General features: G+C 46.1%; 1 long non-coding RNA gene across 1 annotated transcript; it reads left to right on the forward strand.

Moving 5' to 3' along the window:
- The first annotated feature begins 2,024 nt into the window (after positions 1-2,024).
- On the forward strand, positions 2,025-12,453 carry LOC140420226 (uncharacterized). The gene is made up of 2 exons (XR_011946233.1): positions 2,025-3,879; positions 6,312-12,453. It is a non-coding gene; the product is annotated as an uncharacterized lncRNA (long non-coding RNA).
- The last annotated feature ends 3,944 nt before the right edge of the window (positions 12,454-16,397 follow it).

Below are 16,397 nucleotides of genomic sequence, written 5' to 3' on the forward strand. Positions count from 1 at the left end.
ACTCAATTCAATCTCCCCTCAGCCTCCTCTGTTCCAATGAGAACAACCCCAGCCTCTCCAATCTTTCCTCATAGTTAAAATTCTCCCTCCTGGGTAACATCATCATAAATCCCCTCTGCAGCCTCTCTCGTGTGATCACATCCTTCCTGTAATGTGGTGACCAGAACTGTCCACAGTGCTCCGGCTGTGGTCTAACTGGTGTTTGATCCAGTTCCAGCACAATCTCCCTGTTCTTATATTCTTGGCCCTCGGCTACCAAAGGAAACTATCCCACCTGCCTTCCTAAGCACTGATAACAGAGAGTGAGAGGCAGCTGAGAGAGACAGAGGGAGAGAGAGGCACCAGAGGGAGAGGGGAGCATCAGAGACTGAGAGAGGCAGGAGCGATATAGAGAAGAGCGAGAGAGGCACCCTAGTCAGTAACAAAAATAAATAATGAAATTGAGTTCAGACACGGATCTGCATGAACTGACACCACTTTGTTCACAGATTAACAGAGTAATCACTACTTGAATAAATGTTATTCACTTTTGGAATTGAATGAATTAAGGGTCAGATTAACTATATCACCTCCAGTATCAGGTAGGTCTGTTTAATACAGAACAGGGTTAAACCCAGTGTCCATTATTACAGGTCTCTGTGGCTGTTGGATGCCTGGTTTCATTGTACAGCTGACGAGCCCACAGCTTCAGTGAACTCGTCTACCCAGGGTCTGTTTCTAAACCCTCATCACAACATATTACTTGGTTAGCTATTTATATATGGTCATCATGGTCAGACAGCTAACACAAAGCTCAACCAGATACTGTGGTTCATCTTTCTACTGATTTCAGCTCCTAAAAGGAGTGACGGCATCTCCAGCACTCAGCTCTGTTGCTGGGCTGTCATTGACATGAGCAATAGAGAGACAGAAGTTGCCTGATGCTGAATAGGAAGTTGAAACTTGTAGCTCTAAATCAACTGTGTAAGATTTCTGAAAAGATCAGTAACTTTAAAAGATAAATTTTAAACCCAGTGAACAAATTAAAGAGTTAGAAGGCAAAATCTTCACGTTTGATGACTTTTTCTGCAAAAAACTAGAAGTAACAATGCCTGAACACTATTTTTATTAGGAATGTATCTCTTAACCTATAAATAGTCTTTGCCCTTTTACTTTTTTTTAATTTTAGAGTACCCAATTTATCTTTTCCAATTAAGGGGCAATTTAGCATTACCAGTTCACCTACCCTGCACATCTTTGGGTTGTGGGAGTGAAACCCACGCAAACACGGGGAGAATGTGCAAACTCCATACGGACAGTGATCCAGAGCCGGGATCGAACCTGGGAGCTCGGCGCTGTGAGGCAGCAGCACTAACCACTGCGCCACCATGCTGCCACTTTGCCCCTTTACTTTAATATGGTAATGCTTGCGTTGGACTGGGGTGAGCACAGTAAGAAGTCTTACAACACCAGGTTAAAGTCCAACAGGTTGGTTTCGAATCACTAGCTTGCGGAGCACAGCTCCTTCCTCAGGCAAATGAAGAGATGGGTTCCAGAAACATATACATAGACAAAGTCAATGATGCACGATGATACTTTTGAATGTGAGTCTTTGCAGGTAATTAAGTCTTTACAGGTCCAGACGGAGTGAATAGAGAGAGGGATAATTACAGGTTAGAGAGGTGTGAATTGTCTCAAGCCAGGACAGTTGGTAGGATTTCGCAAGCCCAGGCCAGATGGGTGGGGGGGGGTGAATGTAATGCGACATGAATCCAAGGTCCCGGTTGAGGCCGTACTCATGTGTGCGGAACTTGGCTATAAGTCTGTGCTCGGCGATTCTGCGTTGTTGTCCTGAAGGCCGCCTTGGAGAGGCTACTCCCACTTAATAATAATAATAATCTTTATTTTTGTCACAAGTAGGCTTACATTAACACCGCAATGGGGCAGCTTGGTGGCGCGGTGGTTAGCACTGCTGCCTCATAGCGCCGAGGTACCAGGTTTGATCCTGGATCTGGGTCACTGTCCGTGCGGAGTTTGCACATTCTCCCCGGTTTGAGTGGGTTCGCCCCCTCAACCCAAAGATGTGCAGCCCAGGTGGATTGGCCACGCTAAATTGCCCCTGAATTGGAAAAAATGAATTGGGTACTTTAAATTTTTAAAAAACACAGCAATGAAGTTACTGTGAAACTCCCCAAGTCACCACATTCTGTCGCCTGTTAGGGTACACAGAAGGAGAATTCAGAATGTTCAATTCACCTAACAGCACGTCTTTCAGGCATTCTAGAACGAGAGGTAATAGTCTTAGGATAAGATGGGCAGCATGGTAGCACAGTGGTTAGCACAGTTGCTCCATGTCTCCAGGGTCTCAGGTTCAATTCCGGTTTGGGTCACTGGCTGTGTGGAGTCTGCATGTTCTCCCCATGTCTCCGTAGATTTTGTACCCGTGTTCCGGTTTCCTCCCACATTCAAAGATGTGCAGGTTAGGTGAATTGGCCATGATAAATTGCCCTTTGTGTCCAAAAAGGTTAGGTGGGTTTCCTGGGTTACGGGGTTGGGGTGGAGGCGTGGGCTGGAGTGGGGTGGTCTTTCCAGGGGCTAGTGCAAACTCGACGGGCTGAATGCCCTCCTTCTGCACTGTAAATTCTAAGATTCCACCGGGTGCTTCAGTTTCCTCCCACAAGCCCCGAATGACATGCTGTTAGATCATTTGGACATTCTGAATTCTCCCTCTGTGTGCCCGAACAGGTGCCAAAATGTGGAGTGTAGGGGCTTTTCAGAGTAACTTCATTGTCGTGTTAATGTAAGCCTACTTGTGACAATAAAGATTATTTTAAAAAAGAGGTAGCAAATTCTAAAGAGTTGAAGAGAAGCTGCTTCTCCCAAGGGCTGTGAATCTGTGGAATTCATTACCCCAGAGTGCGGTGGAGCTGGGACAGTGAATAAATTTAGGGAGGAGTTAGACAGATTTTTAATCGTAGAATAGATTATCATAGAATTTACAGTGCAGAAGGAGGCCATTCAGCCCATCGAGTCTGCACCGGCTCTTGGAAAGAGCAACCTGCCCAAGGTCAACACCTCCACCCTATGCCCATAGCCCAGTAACCCCACCCAGCACTAAGGGCAATTTTGGCAAATCCACCTAACCTGCACATCTTTGGACTGAGGGAGGAAACCCACGCAGACACGGGGAGGATGTGCAGACTCCACACAGACAGTGACCCAAGCCGGAATCGAACCTGGGACCCTGGAGCTGTGAAGCAATTGTGCAATCCACAATGCTACCGTGCTGCCGGTATTAAATCGGGTTGAAGGGTTATACTGGATGGGCCAAATAGCCTAACTTGCTCCTATATCTTTTGAACTATTGAAAGGGGGGGGGGGGGGGGACATTGATTTGCTCCCAGATGTTGCCCAGAGAAGAAAGTTTTAGTCTGAAACTCATTGTCCATCCTCCACATTGTCACATCACAAAGGAGCTCGTCCTCAAACTCAACCAATAGGAATAAGACGTCACTGCCCAACGCGCAGACGCGGCATCCCCCGCCCCCACCCATACCCATTGTTCCCTTTCCCCCACATATTCTCCAGATGAGGTTTCCAGGCAACCGGCTGACAGTTCCGGCCGTCGGTGATCTACCCCTCCCCTGACCCGGGGTGTACATGTCTCAGGGAAGGGGAAGCTGCGCATGTGCAGGGGAGCTCACTTCCGCTGACCTTACTGCTGGGGTGTTGACCAATAGGAAGATTGGAGGACCGGAAGGACTCTGCTCCTCCACCAATCAGAGCTCCTTCATTGTCTCAATGCGGAAGCTGGACGTGGAGGTTTCTGCCGAGCAAAGCTGTTGTTCCTCCGACCCTGAATGAGCTTGAGCTGCACACAGACTGCTGTCTGCAACATCTGTGAGTAAAACACTTTCTTTTCTCCCTCTTGCCATTTCTTGTCTCATTCTGACCTTCAATTGGTAGCTTGCAGCAACTGAAGTGAAAGAAAGTGAATCCAGTGAGTGTGCAGACTGGAAAGCTTGGCCCAGGTCTCTCTCTCTGGCTGACTGAAAGACATTGACATACTTTGCTCCCTCAACTTGACACATTTATTTGTCTGGCTAAAATGATGGTCTCTTTCCTAATGTTCACATTTAAAGGGCAGCTTTCCCCAGGAGATGGCTGACATTAAAGGGAACAGTAAACAGGACAAACCAAACCCAACCAATTACTTTCCTGTCGGAATACTCTCCACCATCAGCAAAGTGATGGGAGGAGTCATTAACAGCGCTAGCAAGTGGTACTTACTCAGCAAAACCTGCTCACGGACGCTCAGTTTGGGTCCAACCAGGGTCATTCAGCTCCTGACCTCATTACAGCCTTGGTTCAAACATGGACAAAAGAGCTGAATGCCAGAGGTGAGGTGAGAGTGACTGCCCTTGGTATCAAGGCAGCATTTGACTGACTATGGCATCAAGGAGCCCCAGCTAAACTGGAGTTAGTGGGAATCGGGGAAAACTCTCCGCTGGTTGGAGTCATACCTGGCACAAAGGAAGATGACTGTGGTGGTTGGAGGTCAATCATCTCAGCTCCAGGAGGTCCTCAGGGCACACTCCTGGGCCGAATCATCTCTAGCTGCTTCATCAATGACCTCCCTTTCATCACAAGGCTAGAAGTGGGAATGTTTGTGGATGACTGCCCAATGTTCAACACCATTCGTGATTCCTCAGATAATAGAGCAGTCCATGTCCAAATGTTCAACACCATTCGTGACTCCTCAGATAATGAAGCAGTCCATGTCCAAATGCAGCATGTCCTACACAGTATCTGTGATGTTGGCTGATAAGTGGCAAGTTACATTTGTACTACACAAGTGGCAGGCAATGACCATCTCCTATAAAGGAGGATCTAACCACCACCCCTTGACATTCAGTGGGATTAGCTTTGCTGAATCCTCCACAGCCAACATCCTGAGGGTTACCATTGATCAGGAACTGAACTGGACTAGCCATATTAATACGGTGGCCATCCGGGCAGGCCAAAGACTACAGTGAATAATGCACCTTCTGACCCCCAAAGCCTGTCCACCATATACAAGGCACAAGTCAGGCATGTAATAGAATAATTACCACTTGCCTGGTTGAGTGCAGCTCCAACAACACTCAAGATGCTGCTCTACACCATCCAAAACAAAGCAGCCTGCTTGACTGCTCCCCATTCCATGAATATTCAAACACTCCACCACCGACGAACAGTGGCAGCCGGGTATACCATCTGCAAGATACACTGCAGTAACTCACCAAGCTTCCTCCGACAGCACCTTCCAAACCCATAACCACTACTATCTAGAAGGACAAGAGCAGCAGATAGTTGGGAACCCCACTACCTGGAGGTTCACCTCCAAGTCACTCACCAGACAGACTTGGAAATATATCGCCCTTCCTTCATTGTTGCTGGGGCGACATCTGGAACTCCTTCCCTGACAGCACAGGGGATGTACCAACAACTCAAGGACTGCAACGGTTCAAGAAGGCAACTCATCACCACCTTCTGAAGGGCAACTAGGGATGGGCAATAAATGCTGGCTGAACCAGCAACTCCCACATCCCGTAAATGATTTTTTTAAAATGTTATATTGCACAGAGATATATCTAGTGTTGTATGGAATGTATTAGATATATTATTGATGGTTCTGTAATGAAATACATGTATTATTAGTTCTACCTACATGATATATTTCCAGTCATACAGTCATTGCAGCATTTACAGAATCCATTTGGGAACTCAAGTCAATGCTGACTCTCTGTACAGTAATCCAGTCAGTCCCATTCCCTTTCGATATCCCTGTTCCCCTGAAAGCTTATTTTCTTCATATATTATTTTGAATTATTGATCATCTCGACTTCCACAACGCTTGTGGGCAGTGAGTTCCATGTCATGACCGCTCCGTGACCAAATAAAGTTCTTCCTCAGAATTTCCCTATCTCTAATCAGTAAATGTACTTGTATGGAGATTCTCTACTCTTGTACAGGTTTTAGTGAGTTTAGATTTGTTGATCAACACCTTCAAGAAAATTGGGAGGGAAAGTAAGTGAATATAGGTCTCTCTGTCCAGGGCAGGAAGCAGTGAGCTTGGATTTGTCAATCAGCCTGAATCAGCACCTTCAGGAGAATTGGGAGGGGGAATATTAGATACAGCAGAGTTAGAATGGAGGGAGAGTGTGTGGGATTGAGATTTAGAGCATTTCAGGGAAAGAGAGAGGAAAGAATGTTTGATAGAAACTAGAATTGTCTGTTCTGAGTTTCTATCCTGTACTAACAATGATGACTATTGTAAAATCTGTTTGCAGGAAGTTCGAACAAGAGGAGTTTGAGGCCGAGATTTCAAACTAAATATCACGTCAAGAACTGACTGAGTCACTCAATTCTTGGGATCATTGGCCTTTGAATCTAGAAGGAGAAATGTTTGTCTATTCTGTCTGCTTCAAGAGATTTTAAACATCAGTGTGTCTGGAAAAGCACTGAGACACACAGACAGCCCGTGTGAGACTGTTGCGGAGCACTGACTGTGGAAAGAGCTTTAATCAGTGACACAGCCTGAAACAATACTACAGTCACAGCAGGGAGAGACTGTATAGGTGTTCTGTGTGTGGATGAGGCTCCAACTGATCATCCAACGTGGTGAGACGCAAGATCACCCGGACCATGGAGAAACCATGGAAATGTGAGGATTGTGGGAAGGGATTCAGAGCCCCACACGAGCTGGCAAGGCATCAACGCAGTCACACTGGAGAGAGGCCGTTCACCTGCTCTCAGTGTGAAAAGGGATTCACTGACATTGGCAGCCTGCGCCAACACGAACGAGTTCACACTGGAGAGAGGCCTTTCACCTGCTCTCAGTGTGAAAAGGGATTCAATGACATTAGCAACCTGCGGAAACACAAACGGGTTCACACTGGAGAGAGGCCTTTCACCTGCTCTGTGTGGAAAGGGATTCACTGACATTAGCAGCCTGCGGAGGCACGAACGAGTTCACACTGGAGAGAGGCCTTTCATCTGCTCTCAGTGTAAAAAGGGATTCACTGACATTGGCAACCTGCGGAAACACGAACGAGTTCACACTGGAGAGAGGCCTTTCAACTGCTCTCAGTGTAAAAAGGGATTCACTGACATTGGCAACCTGCGGAGACACGAACGAGTTCACACCGGGGAGATGCCATTCACCTGCTCTGACTGTGGGAAGGGATTCGCTCAGTTATCCAACCTGCAGAGACACCAGAGAGTTCACACCGGGGAGAAGCCATTCATCTGCACTGTGTGTGATAAGGGATTCACTCAATTATCCGGCCTGTGTAGCCACAATGTCACTCACACCAAGAGCAGGCCCTTTAAATGCTCTGACTGCTGGAGGGGTTTCAAAAGCTCACAGCGACTGATGTCCCACCAGCGTGTTCACTCTGAGGCGAAACCGTTCAGCTGCTCTCACTGCACAAAGTGCTTTAGAACCTCATCCAACCTGATGAAACACGAGCGAGGTCACACCGTTGAGAGCCCGTTCACCTCTCCGACTGGGAAAAGATTCACTCGGTCATCACCTGCTGAGCCACAATGTCACTCACAGCAATGAGAGACCGTTTAAATGCTCCGACTGTGGGAGTGGGTTTCAAAGCTCTCAGGTACTGATGGAACACCAGCGCATTCACACTGAGGAGAGACCGTTCAGCTGCTCTCACTGCACAAAGAGGTTTCAAACATCATCCAGATTGCGGAGACACCAGCGAGTTCACACTGGAAAGAAGCCATTCACCTGCTCTCACTGTGGGGAGGGATTCACTCAGTCGTCCAACATGCTGAGGCACCAAAGGGGTCACAAGTGATGTTGGATTGGATTCTGCTGTTAATCACATCCAGGACTGAACCTGGAGTGGGTGAAAGTGTTTGTCTCCTCGCCAACTCCTGGTGCTGTAATTGCGGACCCTGGTGAACTACTGCTCCCCGGACCTGGAATACCCAACTGTGAAGTGCTGTCCACACTGCCTTCCACGGAATTCACTTCTGCCATCATCACAGCGGTCTACATCCCACCCCAGGCGGAAGTGAAGAAGGCCCTTGATGAATTGTAACCGCTATAAATAACAATAAAGCCGAATACCAGGAGGCCTTGTTCATCGTGGCCGAGGATTTTAACCAGGCCAACCTCGAGTGCACTGCCCAAATTCCCCCAACACATCTCCTGTCCCAACAGGGGCCCCAACATCCTTGACCACTGCTACACAAACATCAAGGGCGCCTGATGCTCCATCCCCTGACCGCACTTCGTAAAATCGGACCACAAGATGGCGCTCCTTAAGCAGAAACTTAAGCTGGAGAATCTGGTTATGAAGGTTGTGCAATGCTGGTCTGAGGCAACAGAAGAGCTCTTACGTGACTGATCCATATTCAAGAACTCGGCAGTTAACCTAAACAAGTATGCCAGCACCATCACAGACTTCATCAGTAAGTGTGTAGAAGATTGTGTGTCAAAGAAGGTAGTACGTACGTTACCCAACCAGAAACCATGGTTTAATCGGGAGATTCACTCCTGACTGAAGGCCACGTCTGAGGCGTTCAAGTCAGTACAAAAAAATCTAGGTATGACCTCTGCAAAGCCAACAGGGATGCCAAGAGACAACAGAAGAGTTGCCCAGACTAAGCGAGAATCATGGACTCTCATCGATTGTGGCGAGGCTTAAACAACATAATGCGCTAAAAAGCAAAGCTGAGTAGGATCTTTAGCAACAGCGCACTCCTTCCCAACAAACCCAATGCATTCTATGCTTATTTCGAGCAGGAAACCAACAAACCTCTGTCATCTGCCCCAGCAGCCTTGGTCACACCCATGCCCACCGTCCCAGCCTCCAAAGTCAGAGTGGCCTTCTTGAAAGTGAACCCTCGGAAAGCGACAGGTACTGACGGGAGTCCCTGCCATGCACCCAGACCTTGTGCGGACCAACTGGCGGGTGTGTTTGTGGACATCCTCAACCTCTCCCTACTCCATTCTGAGGTTCCTACCTGCTTCAAGAAGACCACTATCATACCAGTGCCAAAGAAGAACCAGGCAACGTGCCTCGATGACATCGATCATTATGAAATGCTTAGACCACAGCTGGAGTAATGTGTGCAGTTTTACTCCCCTTACCTTAGGAAAGGTATTGCCACAGAGGAACAGCAACAAAGTTTCACCAGACTTGTTCTGGGTTTGGCAGGACAGTCCTGTGAAGAGAGATTGGGGAAACTAGGCCTCTTTTCTCTAGAGTTTCAAGGAATGAGAGGGGATTTCATTGAAATTTACAAAATCCATAAAGGAGTAGACAGGGTGGGTGCAGGTGAGATGTTTCCCCTGGTTGGGGAGTCTGGAACCAGGGGACACAAATTCAAAATAAGGGGGAAGCCACTTAGGACCGGTCTCGGAGGAGACATTTTTTTACTCCTCGGGTTGTGAATCTTTGGAATTCTCTACCCCAGAGGGCTGTGGGAGCTCAGTCACTGAGTGTGTTTAAAGCAGAGACTGACAGATTTCTGTTTCTTTGTTTAATAAATTATGTTTCTCTAATTAAGGGGCAGTGTGGCGAGGCCAATTCACCAATGCTGCACAACAAGTTCGGTTGTGGATCTGAGACCCACAAGACACTAGGAGAATGTGCAAACTCCACATGGACAGTGACCCGGGGCCAGGATCGAACTCAGGTTCTTGGTGCCGTGAGGCCACCGTGCCACCCAACTGACAGGTTTCTAAATATCAATAACACAAATGGATATGGAGATAGTGTGGGGAAAAAGACATTGAATCATAGAATCATAGAATTTACAATGCATAAGGAGGCCATTCGGCCCATTGAGTCTGCACCGGCCCTTGGAAAGAGCACCCGACCAAAGTCCACCCCCCCCCCCCCTATCCCCGTAACCCAGTGACCCCACCCAAACTTTATGGACGCTGACGGCAATTTATCATGGCCAATCCATCTAACCTGCACATCTTTGGACTGTGGGAGGAAACCGGAGCACCCAGAGGAAACCCACTCGGGCACAGGGAGAAAGTGCAAACTCCGCACAGACAGTGACCCAAGCCGTATTCGAACCTGGGACCCTGGAGCTGTGAAGCAACTGTGCTAACTACTGTGCTACCGTGAAGTGGAGGATCAGCCAAGATCATATTGAATGGTGGCGCAGGATCGATGGCTGAATGGCCAACTCCTGCTCTGACGCTCCGATGGTATAAAGATTGGTAGGAAAGTAAATTGTGAAGAGGACATAAGGAGACTAGAAAGGATAGAGGTAGGTTACGTGAGTGGGAAAAGATCTGCCAAATGGAGAATAATGTGAGAAAATGAGAAATTGTCCATGTTGCCAGAAGAATAAAACAGTTTCTGATTTGAATAGTGAGAGATTGTAGAGCTCTGAGACTCCGAGGGATCTGGGTGTCCAAGTGCATGAATCACAAAACGGGAATTGAATACAAAAGTAGGGAGGTTGTGCTTCAGTTATACAGGACATTGATGAGTCCACATCTGGAGCACTGTGTACAGTATTGCTCTCATTTAAGGAAGGATGTAAATGTGTTGGAAGCAGTTCAGAGAAGGTTTACTGGGCTCATACCTGGAATTGGAGGCTGGTCTTATGAGGAATGATTGGACAGGCTGGGCTTGTGTCCAATGGAGTTTAGGTGACTTGATTGAACCGTATCAGATCCTGAGGGGCCTTGACAGGGTAGATGTGGAAAGGATGTTTCCTCTTGTGGGAGAATCTAGAAATTGGAGTCACTTTAAAAGTAATACTTGCCCATTTAAGGCAGAGGAGAACTTTTTTTCTCTCCGAGTTGGGAGTCTTTGGAACTTCTTCCTCAAAGGGCAGTGGAAGCAGAGTCTTTGAATATTTTGAAGACTGAGTTGAATAGATTCTTGATAAGCAAGTGGGGTGAAAGGTTATCGGGGGGAATCTGGAGTTGAGGTTACAATCAGATCAACTTATTAAATGGTGGAGCAGGCTCGAGGGGCCGAGTGGCCTACTCTTGCTCCTAATTTGTATGTTATCACATCCTTTATAATGGATTGTAGCATTTTCCCTCCTTCTGATGTCAGGCTAATGGGTCTGTGGTTCCCCGTTTTCTCTCTCGCTACTTAAATATTGGGGTTACATTTACCACCTTCCAATCTGCAGGAACCATTCCAGAATCTATAGAATTTTGAAAGGTGATCACCAATGTATCCACTATCTCTACAGCCACCTCTTTCAACACTCTGGGATGTAGAGCAGCAGCTTTTGGGGATTTATTAACTTTCAACCACATTAATTTCTCCAGTACTGCTTTTTCTCTAATGCTAATCTCTTTCAGTTCCTCGTGCTCACTGGTCCCTTGGTTCTCGCGTGTTTTTGGGACAATTTCCGTATCTTCCTCTGTGAAGACAGATACACATTGTTTATTTTCGCTGTCATTTCCTTATTCCCCATTATAAACTCTCCTGTCTCTGTCTGGAATGGACCCACATTGGTCTTTGCGAATCTTTTCCTTTTCACATTTTACAGGAACTTTTCCAATCGTTTTTTTATGTTTCTAGCCAATTTGCTCTCCTATTCTATTTTCTTTTTATGAGTTTCTTGATCCTCCTTTGCTGAATTCTAAGACAAGTTTCCAATCCTCGGGCTTACACTTATTTTGGCAACTATATGAGTGATAAGATTTTTTATTTTATCTTCAAAAATAAGCCCAAGATCTGGTTGATTGGAGGTGTCCAAAAATACAACTTTATTATCCATCTTGATTCTCTTACATAAAAAGAAATCAAAATTCAGATCAAATAAAACATCAAAACATAATAAAGAGAGTTAAACAAAAACATCAGAAAATATTAGAAAATGAATCAATGGTTCAGAATTTCTTAAAGCATCAGTACAGAACAAACTTTAGTCATGAAACTTTATTCTTAAAGAAATTCTTATCAATGGTCTAACCCCTTATTGGTTTCAAATTCTCAGCTGAGGCTTCCTGATTTATTCAAAAAACTCTCTGTCACTTGGAGCATGATTTATTATCCAGGCATTGGTCATTACTTAAGATTCATTAATGTCTATCAATTTAATTAAATGTCTACATGCTCCCGCCACATGTACCAATCCTCTGAAGATAAGGTGTGCTGCATTAACCTTGCTTGTTGCTAAGGCTTTGCTACATTTTGTAAATGTTTCTGTTGCTAAGGCTGCGATACTTTTTCATTACTAGATGTATTTGTAGAACAATGGTTTATTCATTACGAGGGCTTTTATGCAACTTTTTTTGAAACTGTGTTAGATTCTGACACATTAAGTTGCTGTACAGCAATTCTCATATTTTTATCTGAAACAATGACTTTGCCTTGTGGATATTCCATTTTCTGTCTGTATGTATACTGAATTTAAGAATGATACTGCATTGATTCTTCAAGGTACCAATAAATCAGTGAAGCAATAAATCTGTAATCGATTAATGAGCCTCTTCCTTTGACCTAATGGAATCTTTAATTTTTCTTGTTAGTCACGGTTGCGTCACTTTTCCAGTTGGATTTTGTTTCTTTAAAGGAATCTATATTTTATGTAAATATGTGATAATTCCTTAAATGCGACTGCCTGTGTATCATTACACATTTTATTGTAAGTTCCCAATCAACTTGGCCCTCATAGCTTGACAGTTTCCTTCTGAGACGGAACCATTTAACCACCATAGCCTATCTTCATCTAAACCTGCATGCTTTGGGGTTCCAAACAGAAACAGGAACTATCTGTCATCTACCTTCCAAACATCCTTTCACTCTGTGATCCTTATGAAATTTGAAGCCAAGTATTTGCCACAAGGCTCAAGAGCATCAGCCCACTGGAGGCAAAGTCGTGAGACCGGCCAGTCCAGCAGAACGAAACCCTCCGACCCTCCCCATTGACCAACTGACAGAATGAACACAATGCTGTTCTGGGTGTAATTGAGAGTAGCAACAATAACAGCAGAATCCAACCCCTGTAATCACTTGTGACCTTGTTGGTGTCTCAGCAGGTACAAGGAAACACAAAATCCCTTCCCACACTGAATGCAGGTGAATGCTCACTCCCCGGGGTGAACTGGCTGATGTCTCCGCAGGGTGGATAAATGTCTGAATCTCTTCCCACACTGAGAGCTGCTGAATGGCCTCTCCCAGTGTGAATGCACCGATGAGCTTCCAGTGCAGATGGGGCCTTGCATCCCTTCCCAGTCCCGGCATTCCCACTGTTTCTCCATGTTTTGGGTCTCCTTGTGTCTCTCCAGGTTAGACAATTGAAGCCTTACTCATACAGAGAACACGTGTACAGTCCCTCCCCTCTGTGAAGCTCTGTAACTGGTTGAAGCTCTTTCCACAGTCAGTGCTCTGGAACACTCTCACTCGGGTGTGTGTGTCCCAAAGAATCAAGTGACTCTGTCAGAACAAGATGTGATGTTTGGGATTTCTGTCTGTAATTCCTCCTTTTGACTGTATAATTCCTGGAAAAACAAATTACAAAATACATCACTGTCAGTACAGGATAGAAACTCAGAACAGACAGTTCTAGTTTCTCTGGAACATTCTTTCCTCTCTCATTCCCCAAAAGCTGTAAATTTCCATCCCACACACTCTCCATCCATTCACTGTATCTAATATTCACCCTCCCAATTCTCCTGAAGGTGCTGATTCAGGCTGATTGACAGATCCCTGCTCACTGCTTCCTGTCCTGGACACCGAGATCATAACAAATAGGAGCTGCAGTCGGCCATTTGGCCCATTAAACTTGCTCAACCCTTTATTTGTCGTATGAGGAACGGTTGAGGACTCTGGGTCTGTACTCGTTGGAGTTTAGAAGGATCGGGGGGGATCTTATTGAAACTTACAGGATACTGCGAGGCGTGGATAGAGTAGACATGGAGAAGATGTTTCCACTTGGAGGAAAAACTAGAACCAGAGGACACAATCTCAGACTAAAGGGACGATCCTTTAAAACAAATGTGAGGTGGAATTCTTTCCGCCAGTGGGTGGTGAATCTGTGGAACTCTTTGCCCCATTTGAGTTTTCCCCATTTGGGAAGGCCCATGTGCCTCGGACACCAACGACATGGCCGGTAGGGACAAGCCCCGCCATCAAGGTAGCGGAATTAATTGGATATTATCGATCAAGGCCAAATCACTGAGTGTCTTTAAGACAGAGATAGATAGGTTGTTGATTATTAAGGGGATCAGGGGTTATGGGGCGAAGGCTGGAGAATGGGGATGAGAAAATATCAGCCATGATTGAATGGTGGAGCAGACACGATGGGCCGTGTGGCCTAATTCAGCTCCTTGGCCTTATTAGGGTCACAAGTAGACTTGTATTAACGCTGCAATGAAGTTACTGTGAAAATTAAGGCTGAACCTGTCAAAGGTTCGCTCCCTTACACAATTGAAATCCGCACCACCTCCCCCCATAATCAGCTGGTGAGAATCCAAATCCTAGATTTGACTATTTTGAAGGCAGTGCTGGATAGATTCTTGATAAGCAAGGGAGTGAAAGGTTATCGGGGGGTCGGTGGGAATGTGGAGTTGAGGTTACAATCAGATCAGCTGTGAACTTATTGAGGGGAGCCTGCTCCACAGTTTGGTTGTGGGATGCAGAATGTATTTATCCCAGAACCCGACTCATTCCACTTCCCTTTCTCTTTCCTCTTTTTCGGAGATCATGTTTGGCTGATCCCACATGCTATTTACACTTCTGAACCTTTTGGTGTTTGTTGCTACACGAAATCGGGCTGCCCTAAAATTCGGCCCCTTCAGTGAACCTCTGAGCACCCGGGACAAAACTGAATAGAACCGACCCCCCCCCCCCACTAAAATTCGGCCGGTTAAGAAAGCCTTAATCACTGTATTAAGTTTATCTTTTCTCTACACCTTGCTATAACGTAACATCGTATTCTGCAGTCTCTCCTTCCTTCCCTATTTACGGTATGCATTGTTTGTACTGCATGCAAGAAACAATACTTTTCACTGTATCCTAATACATGTGACAATAAAAAAATCAAATCAAAAAAACTACATTTACATCATCATCAAAACATATACACAAGGGCAGGCAAAGAATTATACAGTCAATAGGAAAGACGATCTGGTGGGTGTCTATTCTGCACTGGTTGCCTGCTCACTGAAGGGATTTGGTTCTTCTTACCCTTGAATGTCCTCTCCTGGTCTTCAGAAGATGTCTCTCCCCTGGAAGGTGTTATAGTCTTTTTTGCAGACAGAAGATTAGGAGCAGCAAGGGGTTCTTCAGCAATCTTGGTTTCTGCGGATTGACCAGAAGTCGCAGCCACATGATCAGATAGTATGGATGGCGGTTCATCCTGAGGTAGCTCTAGCACACACAGTACTGGCACATTGATGGGTGTCACTAACAACTGATGGGTGTCACTAACAACTGATCTGTGTCGTCTCCACACTCGCTCATCTTCAGTTTGCACAGTGTAGGAGACAGGGCCAGTTTCAGACAACACAGTTACAGGGACCCTCTTCTCGCTGGTGGTGCAGCTGCACACCAAAACCTGCTCTCCTTGTCCAAAAAAGCATCTTTTGGGATTCCCTTCTCTTCTTCAGGTTTGTGACTGCTGATTGTGTTCCACTGTCTCAGACGTCTCCAGGGGAAATGTTGATCAGATGTCGTTCTCAGCTTCTTCTTCAGTAGAACAAAAAAAGAACTGTACAGCACAGGAACAGGCCCTTCGGCCCTCCAAGCCCACGCCGACCATGCTGCCCGACTAAACTACAATCTTCTACACTTCCTGGGTCCGTATCCCTCTATTCCCATCCTATTCATGTATTTGTCAAGATGCCCCTTAAATGTCACTATCGTCCCTGCTTCCACCACCTCCTCCGGTAGCGAGTTCCGGGCACCCAGTACCCTCTGCGTAAAAAACTTGCCTCGTACAATTACTCTAAACTTGCCCCTCTCACCTTAAACCTATGCCCCCTATTAATTGACCCCTCTACCCCGGGGAAAAGCCTCTGACTATCCACTCTGTCTGCCCCTCATAATTTTGTAGACCTCCATCAGGTCGCCCCTCAACCTCCTTCGTTCCAGTGAGAACAAACCGAGTTTATTCAACCGCTCCTCATAGCTAATGCCCTCCATACCAGGCAACATTCTGGTAAATCTCTTCTGCACCCTCTCTAAAGCCTCCACATCCTTCTGGTAGTGTGGCGACCAGAATTGAACACTATACTCCAAGTGTGGCCTAACTAAGGTTCTATACAGCTGCAACGTGACTTGCCAATTCTTATACTCAATGCCCCGGCCAATGAAGGCAAGCATGCCGTATGCCTTCTTGACTACCTTCTCCACCTGTGTTGCCCCTTTCAGTGACCTGTGGACCTGTACTCCTAGATCTCTCTGACTGTCAATACA

The sequence above is a fragment of the Scyliorhinus torazame genome, chromosome 5 (genome assembly GCF_047496885.1).
Source record: "Scyliorhinus torazame isolate Kashiwa2021f chromosome 5, sScyTor2.1, whole genome shotgun sequence".
Taxonomy (NCBI): domain Eukaryota; kingdom Metazoa; phylum Chordata; class Chondrichthyes; order Carcharhiniformes; family Scyliorhinidae; genus Scyliorhinus; species Scyliorhinus torazame.